At 43.6% G+C, this 17699-nt stretch overlaps 1 protein-coding gene across 6 annotated transcripts in view; it reads left to right on the top strand.

Moving 5' to 3' along the window:
* Positions 1 to 17699, top strand: part of LOC135225597 (protein polybromo-1-like) — a 102478-nt gene that overhangs the window by 25775 nt on the left and 59004 nt on the right. The gene's annotated exons all lie outside the window — the stretch shown is intronic.

Genomic DNA, 17699 nt, shown 5'->3' with positions numbered 1-17699 from the left:
CTCTCTCTCTTCTCTCTCTCTCTTCCTTCTCTCTCACGACGTTGTTAAAGGAACCTCCATAACTCTCCATAAACATGGTGGTCCTTTAAAAAAAAAATTTAAAATATTTTCCTACCTTCCCAAGAAGTGAAAATGACAAACCCTTGTAGGCCTCTTACACACGATCGTAAATTACTGAGTTATACATGTTTTTCCTAAAAAATAATTTCATTTTGTAAAAATTAGAATAAGCTCATGCAATATGAAAACAAATAGAAATAACACAGTAACAAATTCTGAGCATATTTATGTAACAATATATTCGTAAATTTACGAGACGAGGATGTATAACTTTTTCGGTTATTACATGTCCTTTCTAAAATTCTGTGCACTTTTATTGTCCCCAAAATTACTTATAAAGGAATACGAGGCATTCAAAAAGTATCGACCTTGTTCATAAAAGGAACAAATATCACCAATCCAGCAAAATTAGTTTTGTGGGAGTTGACAAGCACTCTTACTGCGCACGCGTGTAAAATTGTAAAAGGCTATAGTGCTGTGGGTGGTACCGCCGTGATGGGCTATAGTGCAGAAGTCCAGCACAAGCTCGTCTGATTATCGTCCACACAACATGTCGGAGCGCATTGAGCAGCGCTACTGCATTAAGTTCTGCTACAAGCTTGGTGATAACAAGTGCAAACTATCTAGAAGATCAGCAAGCCCCTTGGCGATGAAGCCATTGGGAATAAAACAACAGATAAGTTAGTGGTATAATCGCTTCAAGCAAGGACAAACCTCAGTTAGAGCAAAGCCACGGTCAGGCAGGCATCCACCAGCAGAAACAAAGGATTCGTTGAAAATGTTCGTCGAATAGTGGAGGACAACCGTGTTATAACCATAAAGAAATTACTGAAGAATTAGGAAATAAGCACGGATCAGTCATACAATTTAAACAGAGATTGGCCATGCGACGGGTGTCTGCTAAATTTGTTCCAAGTTGCTGGTGGAAACAGCAGAAACAACTCGCCTGGAAATTGCCAAGACCTGCTTGCACCTGGCTCTTCTGACCACTGAGTCAGCTTACTTTGGCAAAAAACAATACTCCATGTTCGGCATCCTCCCTACTCTCCAGACATGGCATTTGTGAATCTTGTGTTCCCTAAACTGAAACAATCCTGAAAGGATGCGTTTTGAGTCGAGAGAGGAAATATGAGAAAAACGACAGCAGAGCTTTACAGCATCCCATGTCAACATTCCAGAGATGTACCCAGCAGCTGGCAGCACCGGTGGAAAAGGTGTGTGCACACCCAAGGGGAGTACTTGAAGAGTGATTGAATAAAAAATTCAAAGTGCAATTTTTTTCTTAGGACCAAGGTCGGATACTTTGAATGGACCCGTACAGTGGGCCTCGCTTAGTCGCGGTCAGCAATCACGGATTCAGTAATCACGAGTTCCTGACCACTTCTCAGTGTATTGCTGGTATGAATCGCAGGCATTTGGGTGGGGGGTTGGGGGGGCGGGGGGGGGGGGGTTGGGGGAAGGCTTGTCCGTGTAGGCTAAGCCTCGTCTGGTTCCGATAACCAGCAAATGCACGAACAGATTCACATTATGATATAACTGACAATAAAAGGTAATAAAACCATCTCACTATATATTATTGGCATATCTTCTCATAAGAGATAGCTATTTCATGAATAATCCAACCTCATTGACATCAACTTGTAGTTGAGCGGGCTAGCAGAAATGTAAACATTGAGTTACACTTCACAGCACCTTTATCATTCGTTAAACCTTCTAGAAATGTTAATATTAGTAGTGTAATTACAGTAGTAATAAAACTTTAAGGGAAAACATAATTTTCAATTCGAACTTCATTATTGTTTTGGTATAACGTAATCAACTCTCTGAAACACTGCAGTCAGTACAAACAATAATTGTCATATATTACGTATTGTTGTTTCCGACGGCAAACAAAGTTTAAATATAATAAAACCATTTACACTTATATATATGTCATATATTCATAATAAAATGCAACTTATAATATTATTGGCAATCTTCCTAATAAAACGGGCCTCTCAAGGAATAAATCCTTGGGGAAATGCAGTTTCAAAAGGGACAAAAATACTCTACATGTTACAGTAGTAAAGATTACTTTATTTAGATGGATACATTTAATATTCACAGTATGTTACATGAAGCAGTACAGTAACTTTTTTTTTTCATAAATGTATATACATTCACAAAAAAAATAAGTAGACCACTGTGACGTCACCAAAACCTAAGTCTCAGTCTGTACATACTATTTTTACACAATGCGATAGTGGTTACCACCGTTCTACAAAACTACCGCAGTATTTTTACGTAAGTATCCTCTAAACTCTATCATAGATCACTTTACTTACTTTTTTGTGGAGGGCCAAATACTATGGTATATCCAAGGAAATTTAAGAAAGCGGCGTATTTTCATCATCGAGCAAGATGCACTAATTACTGTGCTTCCCTCTCTTTAATGACTAAATGGCAACTGTTTACAAAATTTCAAATACTAGATGTAAATGGCAAATCTCGCTCTCTCTCCTCTCTCTCTCTCTCTCTCTCTCTCTCTCTCTCTCTCTCTCTCTAAAGAAAAAAACCTATAATACTGATCTATTATCATCGTAATAAAAGAACAAGATGGTCCCTGAACATTTGTAGGTACATGTGTTGCCATATTTTTATCTTTCTGGATTTACGAACTGTTGCCTCATACAACTTTATAGTTGACTCAATGATTATTAATCTTATAAAAAGTATACAGAGAATATTTCTTATAACTATCCAGTTTTCATTCTTACACCATAAAAATATTTAAATACACAATTTCATTATGTTATTCTCGAGCTAAAGCTAGTAAACAGTACTCTCGTCCTAAGCGCTCTCTCAAGCATTCAAACAGTTTACTCTCGCCCTAAGCTGCTTCTCTCTCTCTCTCCTCTCTCTCTCTCTCCTCTCCTCTCTCTCTCTCTCTCTCTCTCTCTCTCTCTCTCTCAAGTGAAATAGAATTCACTTATCAAATAAAATGATCTTGTTATGATACATAAGTGTTTATAAATACTTACCTGCAGATATAGACATAGCTATTACTCCGTCGTCCGACAGAAATTCAGATTTCGCCGGCACACGCGGCAGGTAGGTCAGGTGATCTACCCCCCGCCGCTGGGTGGGCGGGAATAGGAACCATAACGTTTTCTAATATATTTTTTCTCCAGCTGTCTCCTGAGGGAGGTGGGTGGGCCATTTAATTGTATTATCTGCAGGTAATTAGTATAAAACTATTGTACATAACAATATCATTTTTATACATTCAACTACCTGTCAGATATATACATAGCGTTTGTCATGCCACTACATGAAGATATATATATAGCTGGATTTCTGACGTCGACAGAAATTCCAAAACCGCGGCACACGAAGGTGGGCCGGCCAGGTGGTAGTACCCATTCCCGCCGCTGGGAGGCGGATATCAGGAACAATTCCCATTTTCTATTCATATTTTTCTGTCGCGGTCGTAAACATCTGTTTACAGACCTCTGCTCAGGATTTTTTGGAATTTGAACTCGTTTCTAAGTATCTTATTGATTTTGTGGTATTGATTGGAATTGTTGGATTGGCATGCGCGATAGTGGGACCGTTTTTTGATTTTGGATTGACTTTCCTATAAGAATGTCGGATCAAGTGGTGTGCGTTTCAGAGTGTGTGTGAGTCGCGGATTGTAAGGTGAGGCTACCGAAAGCATCGGTAGACCCCCACACAGTATGTATGAGTTGTAGGGGGCTTCATTGTTTGATTGATCATCGGTGCAAGGAGTGTGAGAGATTGGACTGATGATGAATGGAGAGCATATGAGTTTCCTATCGCCTAAATTGGAGCGCGATAGGATCAAGGAGGTCTTCCTCAAGGAGTTCTTCCCAAAGGTAGAATAACGTTTCTCCTGCACAACACTGTAGTGTTACAAACCCCTAAACTGTGTTGCCGCGGGCTCTGATTCTGTGTCGTGAGGAGCGGATTCTCTCTCTATGATTTGGGAGTCCCTTCGCACTCTGGAGGACCAAAGTGAAAGCCTTGGAAACTGGCTCGGTGCAAGTGTGTGATCGTGCCCCAGTGTTGTGGAGGGGGCGTTCAGATCGGCCCATAATGCTTCTAGGCCTAGAACCGCTATCAGACTACAAGACCCAGGGAGGAGTATGTCGAAGCCGCAAGAGGGTTACGGGGCTTCCCACCGATCTGGCGTCCTCGGCAGACCATGTAGAAAGACCCAGGTGCCAAGGACGTGCACGAGCAGCGTCTTGAAGGATTGCTTTTCGTCCTCCGAAGCGTCTCCCCACGCAAGGGGTGGAGCTCTCGGAGAGACTCTCGTCCGTTAAAGAGGACGTTTCTTGCGGAGGACGCTTCACTCCTCTTTCGACGCTTTCGTCGGACGACGATTATGATGTCTTCCTCCTCAGAAGGAGATGTAGGATCTCCTAAGATGAGAGACGCTAGTTGGCGCACAGGCGCGTACACCTGAGAAAACATGTAGCTGTTCCTTGCGAAGGAAGGAGGCGTTCCCCTCGCCCCTCGTCTTCTCACAGGACCAGTCTGCTCCTCGTCATTCTCTCCAACGAAGAACATTCTTTTGTCCCTTCAGGACCGCTATCCCGCTTATGGCTCAGAGGGACTTGCCAGCAGCAGTCGAGCTAAGCGAGAGGAAGGACCTTAGACTGCCTGTAAAGAGGGACTAAGCAGTCTCGTTGCCTTCGCTCCTGCGTCCTCGTTCGGAATCGCTCTCCTTCAGCGATTCGCCGATCGTTCGTTTATAGAAGGACGTTAGGACAGGACGTTTTGCAGACGCTTTGTGCAAGGACGCTCGGAGGACGTTCGGCCAAGATGCTTGTCGGACGCTCGCGTAGGCAGGAAGTTCCGTCAGGACGCTCGGCAGGACGTTCGGTTCAGGACGCTTGGCAGGACGCTAGCAGGACGTTCGTCAGGACGCTCGGCAGGACGTTCGTCAGGACGCTGGCAGGACGCTAGGAAGGACGTTCGTCAGGACGCGCCAGCCAGACGTCTACACAGGCCGATCGGCAGGCCCGCTCTCCAGGCGCTAGGACAGGACGCGGTTTTTTGGGGTGATGGCAGGAAAGTTCGCCAGGAGTCCAGCCTCCTTCAAGACGATTTCGGGGATTTGCACAAGAATTCTTACCCCAGACACTTTGTTACGCGCTCAGCACGTATGCCAGCGAAGAGAGGTAAGACGCTTCTAGGGAGTGGGTCTGCCGCGGAAGACGCCGTCCGCCCTCAGGACGCTCTTCCACAGCGAGCAGTAAGGTCAGAAAGAAGACAGCAGTGATAAGGCTGCAACTTGCAAGGAGGAGGGGTTCCTTTGATCTTTGCTAAAGAACCGGCCAATAGGACGCACTTCGCCTGACAGACGTTCTCCTCTTCCTTTGAGAGAAGAAGGAGAACTGGGTAGTTAGGCTGAATCGAGGTGAAGATGAACCGCTACAGCCCTTCTAACCCGGGATTACAAAGTCCTAGTCAGGACTCTTGCGTTCCTTCTTTTGAGGACAAATTTCAGCCCGCCCAGCCTCCCAAGTCTCCTCCTTCACAGGTTTTCTTTTTTCATCGAAAACGGGGAAATCCCGGAGTCGTAGAGATGAAGAACTTCTCTATCGACGAAACGTGCTTCAAGAAGCTCCAGGACTGGGATGATAAGAAGGAGAGACCAAGGCAAGAAGGACCTTCGGCCTTGCCTCGTACTAGACTTAGTGGTTAAAGGAGGCATTTGGTATAAGACCAGAGACGAAGTGGGAGTTGCGATCCCTTCGTCGGCTCAAGGAGATTTCTCCAGCCTTGTAGACTTACAGAGGAGGTCCACTTTTACCCTCTGCCAAAGGTAACTTGACCGCGTCGGAGACAGACCATCATCTGAAAGGTTGCCTTAGGACGCTAGAAAGTCGTCAACTTCCTTGATTGGGTTTGGGAGTTCTGGATTTACAAGCGAGAAGCCCAGGAATCTCTTAGTTGGGAGCTGTCCAGCGTGTTAGCACGTATGGACAAAAGCCGGGCAGGGATGGTTCGGAAGAAGCAGTATCTCACTTTGGGACAGTTTGTTAAAAAAGAGAGCTTTGCTGTGCCACTTCACCGCTCGGGTCAGTGCCGCCAGCTCAGAAAGAGGACTTGTTGTTTTCGCCTCTTTCGAACATCTCTTCCCCCAGGGACTTGTGTAAAGGACCGACGACAGCCATACCAAGAGAAGGCTACTCAGGGATCTTTTTGCCCAGTCTACAAGACGGCGGCCGGAACCTCAACATCTCGGCGCAGTTCGGTCCACCGAGAAAGTAAAGCCCTTTCGTGGGGCTCCCCCCATCGAGAGCAGCTCCTCGAGGAGAGGGTTTTCACGAGAAGAGCGTTTTTAAACCAAAGCCTTCCAATGTGAAAAGCTGTCCTTCAGAACCAGTCGGAGCCAGACTGAAGATATTTTGCAGGGAGCTGTGGAGAGAGAGAAGACACGGGGACTCTATGGTCCCTCACGATCGTGGAGAAGGGGTACAAGATCCCTTTTGAGATCTTCCTCCTCTTTCTACGGACTCCCAGAGACCCTTTCTCCATCCCTACAAGGGAAAGAAGAAAGTCTTGTTCGATTCTCCTTCAACAGAGATCGACAAAAGAGCAGGTGGAAACAAGTCGCGGACCTGCGGGCGCCACGGTTCTACAAAGAATCTTCCTAGTACCAAAGCAGTCGTCAGGTTGGCGTCCAGTTCTAGATGTAAGCAGGCCTCATCTTTTCGTGGAAAAGATAAAATTCACGATGAGACGCCTCAATTCTGTTCTGGGAGCCTTGAGACCGGGCGACTGGATGGTATCCTTGGACTTGCAGGACGCGTACTTCCACATCCCGATCCACCCTCTTCAAGAAAAAATATCTAAGGATTGTCTGAACAACAAAGTATGGCAGTTCAAAAGCGATGTGCTTCGGACTGGACCACGGCTCCGATGGGTGTTCACAGTAGGATGAAAGAACGTAGCGAGATGGCTACACTCTTCGGGAATAAGAGTTTTCCCTATACCTCGACGGACTGTGATCAGGGCGTCGTCGAGAGAGAAGTGTGCTGAAGGACTTGCAGTTCACGTTAGCCTTAGCGAAGTCCCTGGGACTTCTGGTCACCCGAAAAGTCGCATCTGACCCCAACACAGTCCTCGTGTATCCTGGGGATTCAGATGGATTCAGTGTTTCGAGCGTTTATCCGATCCCAGAACGTCGCAGCTAGGCTTAGGAAAGATCTCAGCCTTTCTAAGGAAGGAGACTTGCCTCGGCGAGGGAATGGATGAGTTGCTGGGGGACCATTTCCTCGCTTGGAAAGGTTTGTTTACTTGGGAAAGACACTGAACATCAGGCCTCTCCAATTCTTCTTTGCAGACGAGTGGAAGGCAAAAAGACGATCTCGAAGCAGTAGTGAGGATACGATTCGATCAAGAACCACCTAGATGGTTGTTGGACCCTCAGAAGCTGCGAGAGGGTGAGTCCCTAGTCTTTTGAGGCCCCGACCTAGTGTTGTTTTCAGACGCTGCCATCATAGGATGGGGAGCCAACACTAGGGGGAGGAAGTGTCAGGATCCTGGAGAGGGGAACAGGTAGCCTGGCATATAAAATGTAAAAGAAATGCAGCAGTATTTCTGTCCCTGCAGTCTTCGAAGAAGAGTTTGCGAGACCAAGATTGTTCAGATAAACTCGGACAATACCACAGCACTCGCTTATTTAAAAACCGGGGAGGTACCACCACTCCAGGCGTTGTACTCCCTAGCGAGAGAGATTCTGCTGTGGGCAAAAGGTAAAGAGGTAACGATCCTGACGAGATTCATGCAGGTGTGCAAAAGTCAGGGCAGACCTTCTCAGTCGTCGGGACCCAAAGTCTTCCGACGGACTGGACCTTGCACGAGGATGTTTGCGAGACCTATGGACGCTGTGGGGAACGTCCACTGGTCGACTTATTCGCAACGTTCAAGGAACAAGAGACTTCCCTCTTTACTGCTTCCCCGGTCCTGGATCCAGAGGCAATCGCGGTGGAACGCGTTGCTGTGGAATTGACGGGCCTGGACTTTATGCTTCCCACCATTCAAGATTCTGGGGGGAAGCATGAGGAAGTTTGCGGCCTCGAAGGAGGACAAGGCTAACCCTGATCGATCCGATGTGGCCAGCAAGAGAATGGTTCACAAGACGGTCATGTCTTTCCTTGTAGGACTTTCCAAAGATTGCCCCTGGAGGAAAGGATCTATCAAACAGCCGCACTTCGAAAGGTTCACAAAAACACTCTCCGCGCTTTCTTTATGAGTCTGACTGCGTTCAGGACTATCGAAAAGGTGGCCAGAGCGAGAGGTTTTCGTGAAGGCAGCTGCGAGAGCAATCGCCACATGCGAGAGGCTTCCACAGAGCTGTTACCAGTCGAAGTGGGCTCTTCAGGGCATGGTGTAAAAAGGAAGGAGTTTCCTCTTCCTCGACTCTGTGAACCAGATAAGCTGATTTTCTGTATTTCTTCAGAAATGTGCAGAAATTAGCGGTCCCTACCATCAAGGATATAAAAGAGGTTGTCAGCGGTTTTTAGGACAGAGGCCTAGACCGTCTGACAACAAGGATATTTCATGACCTTTTGAAGTCTTTCGAGACTCGAAGTTCGACAAAGAGACCCACCTTTTCATGAATCTGGATGTAGTCCTGAAATTCCTTATGTCAAACACTTCGAACCGCCTTCAGACAGCGTCTCCAGAATCTGACAAGGAAGGCCTCTTTTCCCTACTTCCTTGCCGACGGCTAGAGAGTTAGTGAAATTCAAGCGTTTAGCAAGTTAATGGGCTTCAAAGGGGACCAATGCTGTCTTGCTCAATTAACCCATCTTTCTCGGGCGAAGAATGAAAATCCTCGAACCTTGGCCCCCCCCCCGAAGACTTTGAATCCAAAGGTATGCAAGTATGGTGGGCCAAGAACCAGATAAGAGTCCTTTGCACCGGTAAGGGCGTCTCAAGTTCTACGTGCATGAACTAAAGAGTTAGAGGTCCCTCAGGTAACCTTGGTGCGAGCTTTATTTGTCAAGAGGCCAGAGTTACCTGTATCAAAGAATGGCAGTGGCTTTCTTCTAAGGCGACACATTCGGGAGGCTCATTCATCTTTCCAGAAGAAGATTTGAGCTCTCCGAGTAAAAAGAGCACGAAGTACGGAGCCGTCGCTACCTCTATTGCATTCACAAAAGAACATGATCAATCAAGGACAGTCTCGATTGTACGTTTTGGAGGGAGCAACTCCGTCTCGCCTCACATTACCTAAGGGATGGTCGAGAACGATCTATGACGATTGCAATGCACTGGGGCCATACGTTTCTGCGGACACAGATTGGGGTCGGAAGTAGCTCTTTCCCTATTCCTTAGTTAGGTTAAGTTAGGTTGTGTGTTTTAGGTTGTGGTGAGTCTTATGATGAAGACTCCCACTCCGTTAGCTAGTTTTAAAGGTCTGTGTATAGTTGGTAAGGTGGTGGTCAGTGCTTCGTGCCATCATTTGTATGGCCTCGATGATCTTGTCACGCTGAGTACTCGCAACCGTTGGACAGATCATCCAGAAGGCACAGCACTACAGGTCTCAACTGGATGCAACTCTGTAATTAAGCAAAGCAGCCTTACGTGAACAGTAATCACATAGTCTACTTTGCCAAACAGGTAAGGAACCAAGATGTATATCATCTACTTAATGTTAGTTTGTCCAAAATCCTATTCTGTCTTTTCCCACATCGAAGGTGTGATTCAAGCTAATATATATATTCTGTCAGGTCAAGTGGCTGAACAAAATGTTTTGTTATTATACAAATAAGTTTGTTCATACTTAACCTGGCAGATATATATAATTAAAGTGCCCGCCCTCCTCCCCTCAGCGAGACGAGGCATAATAAAAAAATATGAATAAAAAATGGGTAATGGTTCCTGATATCCGCCTCCCAGCGCGCAGTGGGAATGGGTAACCCCACCTGGCCGACCACTCGTGTGCCGCGAGTTTTGAAATTTCCTGTCGGACGTCAGAAAATTACATGCTATATATATATCTGCCAGGTAAGTATGAACAACTTAATTGTATAATAACAATAAACATATCAACCATTGGTGGAGGGTAAAAGACAGCTATGATAATAGACAGGTAAAACAACATACGTTGTAGGCAAAAATAAATAAAACCTTGGTTCCATGTGTTTAGACGAAGGGCGACTTCCTAGCTATTGCTAGTAGTCTGCTTCTGTCGCAAGAAGCATCAGCGAGGATGTGACCTATGGCAAGAGTTCTTGTAGATCTGTCAATGTGGGTCTTATCACTTACTTGACAGATCTAGTGTCATTTGTCAATGGGGTCTTATCCACTTACATGACAATACACCAATGCTATTGGCATAATCTAAGGAGCACAAACACCGATCCGATCACTGCTCCTAACACGAGGGTTTGTGCTTAATTTGAAAGAGCTATCCCCAAACTCATTTCAAATAACCCCAGAAAATAATACACTTATGTTAAAATTAAAAAAAAATTCAATCGCTAGTAAGGATCAGGCCGGCTCACTATCCCAGCAACGCATCCGTGGACACGTATAACAGAGAGAGAAGGATCTCTCATAGGCCCACTTGATCTCCTTCGTGCAAAGAGAAGTCAACACAGAGTTGCATCTCCCGTTAGTAAGCTAATATGACTCTCACGACCTATGTTATGGAAAAGAACAAGAATTGTAAAAGCCTCGCCTTCAAAGCGCTTTTAATTCCGTTGGCTGTTTGGAAGGAACATCCAAAGTTTACTCAAGAAGTGCTGTAGAGATTCCACTCTTCAAAGAAGACCAGGATTTCTTGCAACAGATCTCTCTGATGAAGCCCAGAGCCTGGCTTGACGCATGGCTGGCGCCTCCCTCGCGTCTGGCTAGAGCCTGGCGCCTCGCCTGATGGCGCCTCGCGCCTGGCTGGAGCTCGCGCACTGCTGATTCTCCCCACTGCTGGAGATTCGAGCCTGTTAAAGAGTCTCGATGAAAACTGGCGATGTCACTCGGAACTTTAGTTGCCGATTTATTCGACTCTAGCCGCATCTGCGGCCAGATTGAGCGGCCTACTCCTTCTCCTCATCAGACAATGAAGTGTTATTTGAACTGTCTTGCTCTGGCGTCGTACGCCTGTTTGTGCATTTGGCGCTGATTGCGCTACTTTGTTCCCCGGACAAAGTCTGAACATCACAATCGTTTATCAGGAGAAAGGAAAAGGGTGGAAAGCAATTCTTTCACTTTGAGCTTATGGCCTCTGCAACAAGGGGAGGTAATTTTAGTCGGCTACATACAGTAGACGATAGGAAATCTAATAGTCGAGAGACCAGTCTTCCTCGAGGAGGATCATACTTGATACTTCAGTTGCTACGGAGCACTCTCCTAACATGTTGACGAGTCTCTCGTTGCAAATCTTCCTCTCATTGCACGAAGGTAGGAAAGAGCCTGGAAGTTAAGGAGAGACTGACTGAAATTGGGAGGATTCCCGATTTCTAGGCTCTTTAAATATATCTCTTCGAACCTTCTGGAAGTAGTTTTGAGCCATCATCGTATTCAAGAGACTGTCAGCAAACGTTTAAACTTATCTGCTTTTGTAGATACCACGTAAATACATGCCTGGACAACGAATCCTTATCTGAAGCGTTGATCCAGGACTAAAAGGAAAAAACAAAAAAAAGTTATCATTCCTTGTTTTGCCAAACATACCATGCTGGCAGGAACCCATTGCCGAGCTTTCTAGATTGATTCCAGATTCCAAGCCCAAAATTTCTCACTGTACCCTTTCTGTCGATTAGTACCAGAGAAACTCATGATGGGTAAGCAGTTCCATCTTGTCGAACACGGAATACTGAGGCCCAATAGGATCATTGAAAAACTAAATATCTCAGGACTTGTCGTATAGGAGGTATTGTGTAAGATCCGAAGATCTTAATGCTCTCTATCTCATCCCTTTATAGAGACAAGAGTATAGCCTTTTACTGCGTCTTGAGCAGATAATACAAGGTATTCTTCCCTCTGAAGGGAAGAAAAAACCGCTACTGTGGTCACAGAGGATCGGAGGAGGAACAGTTCATCATTCCCTCAAGCACGATCTGCAGTAATTATTATCACCATGGACTACTGTCATTACTTCGAAAAATCCTTCATTCATGTCCAATTCTGGTCAGTCTTGCACGCAGACAGACTTCAGAGTGGAGGGAGTTGTTAAGGTCCATTTAAAATAGATGCTGAAAGACTATCAGACGTCAAAGACTTCCAAAACCTGCTGTGAGAAGAACGTGACCTCTGAGAATCCAACTCTCTAAGTCAAATGGAGGCATAACATATATCCTCTCTTCTTGACTCCCTTTGTCTTACATCTGTAAAGAGTTATCTTTTAGGGGAAAAAGACTAATTTATTCCCCCTTTCTATAACATAAAGATGGGTATAGTGCTACCTCTCTCTTCATGCTTTCTTCCTGTCCTCGTGCCTGGGCAACGAGAGAATGGAAATTCTATCATCGTTATTCTGCAAAACAAATTATTATTATCCTATTCTCCTACTAACTGATCCAGGATCGAGGAGAATCATTCAAGATTCCTATCCTAGGACATCAGGCCGTAATGTACGGTTTCAGATACTTGAAAGCGCCTCTCACCAATACTGAGAGCTCCTACGAGTCTTTTCCAGTACCAAAACATTACAAGGTCTCCCTTGTTATATGTTTACATAGGAGTAGGATAATATACCATCCTGTTAATAACAATGAAAGAGGAGAAAGAGGAGCTGCATGGTTCAAGGGACTAGCCGAAACGTGCAATAAAAAAAGGGGTTGCCAAGGTCTTTCTAAAACCTGCACCCAGATTAACTTATGAGTCCGATATATTTTCTATCACTTGTCTAATAAGGTTGAGGAAAGCGAGAGACCTCTAAAGATATCAGTTCTCTTCACCATGTAAAGGTCTATAAAGCAGAAGAACCCACTTATCCTGACACGTACTACGTTCGCCTGTGCGATATCTAGAATAATTGTCAGTAGAGGGGTTGATCTGGCAAAAAGAGTTTCTCCCAAAACAACTCCTCTTGCCAGGAAAGAAGTCGCTCACGCGACCACTATATTACCTGACATGAGAAGTCTGTTCTTGTTAGAGACTTCCGCAATTTCAGTTAATCCTGACAAGGGCCCGGCCGCCTGTGCGACAACTTGTGTCCCTGTCAGGAAAAAACTGATCTTTGTGTCAGTTCTCAAAGAGGAAACTCTTGGAAAGTCTATCTCCAAATACTGAGAAATTTGAGATCCTGATGTCTTGCGCCTGGCTGGTGCCTATCGCCTGGTTAAAGCCTGGCGCTCGCGCCTGGCTGACGCCTCGCGCCTGGTTGGCGCCTATCGCCTGGTTAAAGCCTGGCTGGAGCCTTTATGGCCTATTACTTGCAACCTTGGTCAGGAAATCTCGATATCAAAATAAGAAGAGGTGCTGTAAGAATCCTATAATTCTACAGTACTTCCATAGTTGGATGTTTCTTCTCAATTTTCCTCTAATACGAGTATATCGGAAGGGGAATTATTCTTTCCTCGGTTAATTCTTCCGTATCCCCCCCCCCCTTTTTTTCCTGAACGAGAAGGACCACTCCAATGCGAGGGACTGAGTAACTTCCCAGCTCTATGTAGGAAAGCATAATTAGCTCTAAGGTATATCTATTAACTAATTATTTTCTAGTTAGAGCCAGGCGTCTGGCTGGCGCTTATGATTCCTTATGGCATGGTTTGAGGAAAAGGAAGCAGGCTTACAGGAAAGGACTGTTCGTCTTCTTGCTAAGAGATCTATGAAGAAGACTTCTCGCAGGTTCTCACAACTCTTTGCAATAAATGTTAGACATACTTTAACAGTTATTATCGTCGATCGAGGTTCTCACGGACTCGCAATTCTTGCATTGCTTTTATTTAATAACTCGCTCAAACGAGAAAATATTTTGGATGGTGCTCTAAGCTTATTGCACCAAGCTGGCGCAATTTGCGCCAGGGTGGCGCAACTTGCGCCAGGATGGCGCAACCTGCGCCAGGGTGGCGCCTCCTACTAAATATCTTTATGTTATGTGCCAGAACATCTGTGTCTTTATGGTACCTGACATCCTTTCATATGTTAATTCCGTTCTTATTATGAAAATCTTTTATATACGTAGTATAATCCATTCAGGGAAACCATTTCCCACTAAAAGAATGTTTCCCATCAGACTCATACAACTTCTGTGCAATATCCGATTCTAAATACGGTTGTGTCCTTTCTCGAAAGACTTAACCATACCGTAGTCTTGAAGTGAATCTCTATTACATCTCTCTTCTCACTAAGTATGTATTCTAATAAGCCATGCTTTCATAAGTATGAGTGCATTAAATAATATCATGTTCTGCTGCATTAGAATCCTTTAATCATGTTACCTACGGTAAACAGCATTGAAAGGTTGTAATATCCTTCTTATTGAAAGATTCCTAACAAAAGGCAGACAATATTTTTTATGATAGCTTCAGTATTTCCTCAATACGAGGCTAAGACCACGATTGTAGGGAAGAGATACAGTTAGTTATCCCATTCCGCAGGAGAGAGAGCTGTAAACGACCTCTCACGACTGAGAACAAGATGGTACTGCGACTGCGTTGGTCTTCAAAGCGAAAGCAGTCTGGCCTTCCCTTTCCAGAGTTGCCAGTTACTCCATTAAATAAAGGAATCTAATAAATTATTATCGAACTTCAGGAAGTTTTTATATAAGCATAATTAAGCTAACGATACTTCGACAAGTCTAGAAACTAAACAGGTGTCGTCTAAACAATTCTTTTAAACCTATTCCTTCCTAGGAAAGTCCTAGAAGGGTACTGGTAATTCATGGAAACCTCTTCTAACACGAAGAAAAATGTTCTATCCTACTCTCAATCCACCAATAAAGATATGCCTTCTCCGATCACTTCTCGAAGACACGATAGCATCATATAACTCATACTCTAGCGTAATAGAATCCTCTATAATACTGTTACATTAAGGTAAACCGTATTAATTTAGGAAATTTTGTAAGGATTTCACTTGACCATTATAGCATAACTTAAGCATTGTAGGAGCTAGAAGCTTAAAAGTCATACATATATGCTTTATCACTCAACGAGATCCATATAATTCATTCGATTGACAAACAATCTAAATCGTTCTCATCATATAGATTTATATCTAAAAATGCACCGATGGGGAATTTTATGTTGAAATACAATTTCATACCCCCATATGGGATAGCGCTCTCGTCTAGTTGCGAAAAAAAAAATGTTCGAACAATGACTTTATCACAAATGTTATCGAATGATCTCTAATATTAGAAGGCGCTAAATCGTCGCCTGATTCCGAAAGGTGGATCGATTTAATGTCATTCTCATTTTGTTTTAATAATTCTACCAGAAGGCATTATACGAGGATCTTCGCCAATTTCATTCATTTGAAGTTCTTCTATCCATCGAGGAACCGTAGGCATAAAAAGGGAGAAACACTGTTTTAGGATGCCTTTCCAATGGCTATCCCTGGCAGTCTGGGACGCTCTACAGAACCTGCCGAGGGGACGCCTGACCGGTGGGGATTCTCTGAAACCTCCTTACTTTTGGTTTTCGACATTCCTTCTCCTCTGGGCTTGTGAGCTTGGAAGAGGTCTAGACCTGAGAGCGAGACAGAGCCGATCAGACGCACCCTCCATTGTAATGGGGGAACACTATATTCACTTCTTACGTTCTAAGAGTTCGCATTTGAACTATATCCAAAGTCTACAATTTGCAAATATGATATTGTAGATTCTGCGGAGTAAGAAGGTGATGAGGATGCAACAACTACTAGTACTGTTACTACTATAATTGCTCGTTAACACAAGAGCTAATAAAGCTTCTAAAGGATAGTTACTTTTCTGACTTCCCCAACTAGGAAGAAAGATATACATTTCCTCAATCAAACTCTAACACTTATTTGTATTAATGAATAAATATAAGTAATTCCCTTTCATGAAAGTATACGTAATTCACTTTCGTGAAAGTGGATGAGTGTCTACCGAAAACTTCGGTAGTTACACGTCACTAATCTTCTAAATTTTCGAAGTTAATTTTATCAAAAAATTCTAAAAGTTAACAAAAGCGTATGCCGAACCAAAGATCCATTACTTCCCTGTAAAAGTTAGCCCAGACGATTGATGGCGATGAAACACGAAAATCCATCAGGAGGAACTGCAAACGTTGTTTACATTCCAAGCGACAGAAAAAATATGAATTAGAAAACGGGTATGGTTCCTATTCCCGCCACCCAGCGGCGGGGGGGGTAGATCACCTGACCTACCTGCCGCGTGTGCCGCGAAATTCGAATTTCTGTCGGACGACGGAGTAATAGCTATGTATATATCTGACAGGTAAGTTGAATGTATAAAACTATTATGTACAAAGTTAAAAATAATAATTCCATTAATAAATTAGTTTCTTTTAGCAACTAAATTGTTTTCCAAAATAATTCTTTTGGTAATAAACGTCCATCAGCTGATTCTAAACGTAAACAAAAGACAAAAATAGATTTTTATTGCTGTATTTTGCTGTTTATACATTAATATTATAGTTGGGTGCTGTAATCTTTACAGTAAATCATGTTTTTTTTTATCATAAATGTGTTCATTCACAAAATAGTTATACTATGTACTTTTAGTTTGGTGCAGCAGCCAAATCATGAAAATAGAAAGGAATTGATAGGTAATATACTTTTGTTTGCTGATCTGATGAAGGGGAAATTGAAGATAGGAAAGAATAACTTTGAAACTGTCTTGAATTTAGTTTAAGGTGATAGTTGAAGACATATTTGGTGCTTGAACTAAAGTAGGCAGTTATGAACATTGAAATAGTGGTCTTGGGTGGGTTAATTATTAAAGTAGGCAGTTTAAAGCAATTTTTAGGGGGGGTACCAGGATAACACGGGTATTTACTTATCATGGGGGGTTCTGGGCCCTATCCTCCGCGATTATCGAGGTCCTACTGTACTATCATATATAAGATAAGAACTAAAACCAACAGCAACCCCTTGGTATATTTATAAGTAAATTTATAAAAAGACTTTATAGGAGACAGAGGCATTACATGCTGCCTTCAAGTCAAGATCCCAACTAACTCTCTCATGAGCTTCCCAGTTGATTTTAGCCAGTGTACAAGTTTCCATTAGTGAATGTATGGGCTATAGAAGTAAAGGCACCTCTTTTCCACATGATTCCTCCAAATCGATGGTGCTTAATATTGTTACTCACCATGAGTGACTCCGTCCACCACCCACAACCTGCTATTTCTACTTGTGATCATGTAGTTCCATTAAGGGTTAATTCATTCATTTGAATGATGTAACAAAATTATCTGTTTGTAGTATATTTTGAACTCATACTTGTCAGTTTTTCTGCCACATATCAATTATGATTTTTTTTTTTTAATACAGGAAAAGCAAAATCCCTCTGGTAAAGTAGATATCAGTGGAGACATTTCACACTTGAGAGTATGGACTAGTTACTATTTAATGTAAGACTTCCTGAATGATGCTACGGTGTGTGAGAGCTTCTTAGTAGGGAAAGGTTGCTTACCCAGAATCTTAGTTGAAATTATCAGCTCACGTGGCTGGCTCTACGA

Source organism: Macrobrachium nipponense, chromosome 13, assembly GCF_015104395.2.
Source record: "Macrobrachium nipponense isolate FS-2020 chromosome 13, ASM1510439v2, whole genome shotgun sequence".
Taxonomy (NCBI): domain Eukaryota; kingdom Metazoa; phylum Arthropoda; class Malacostraca; order Decapoda; family Palaemonidae; genus Macrobrachium; species Macrobrachium nipponense.
Note: the sequence above shows the minus strand (reverse complement) of the source record. Positions and strands in the feature narration are given on the sequence as shown.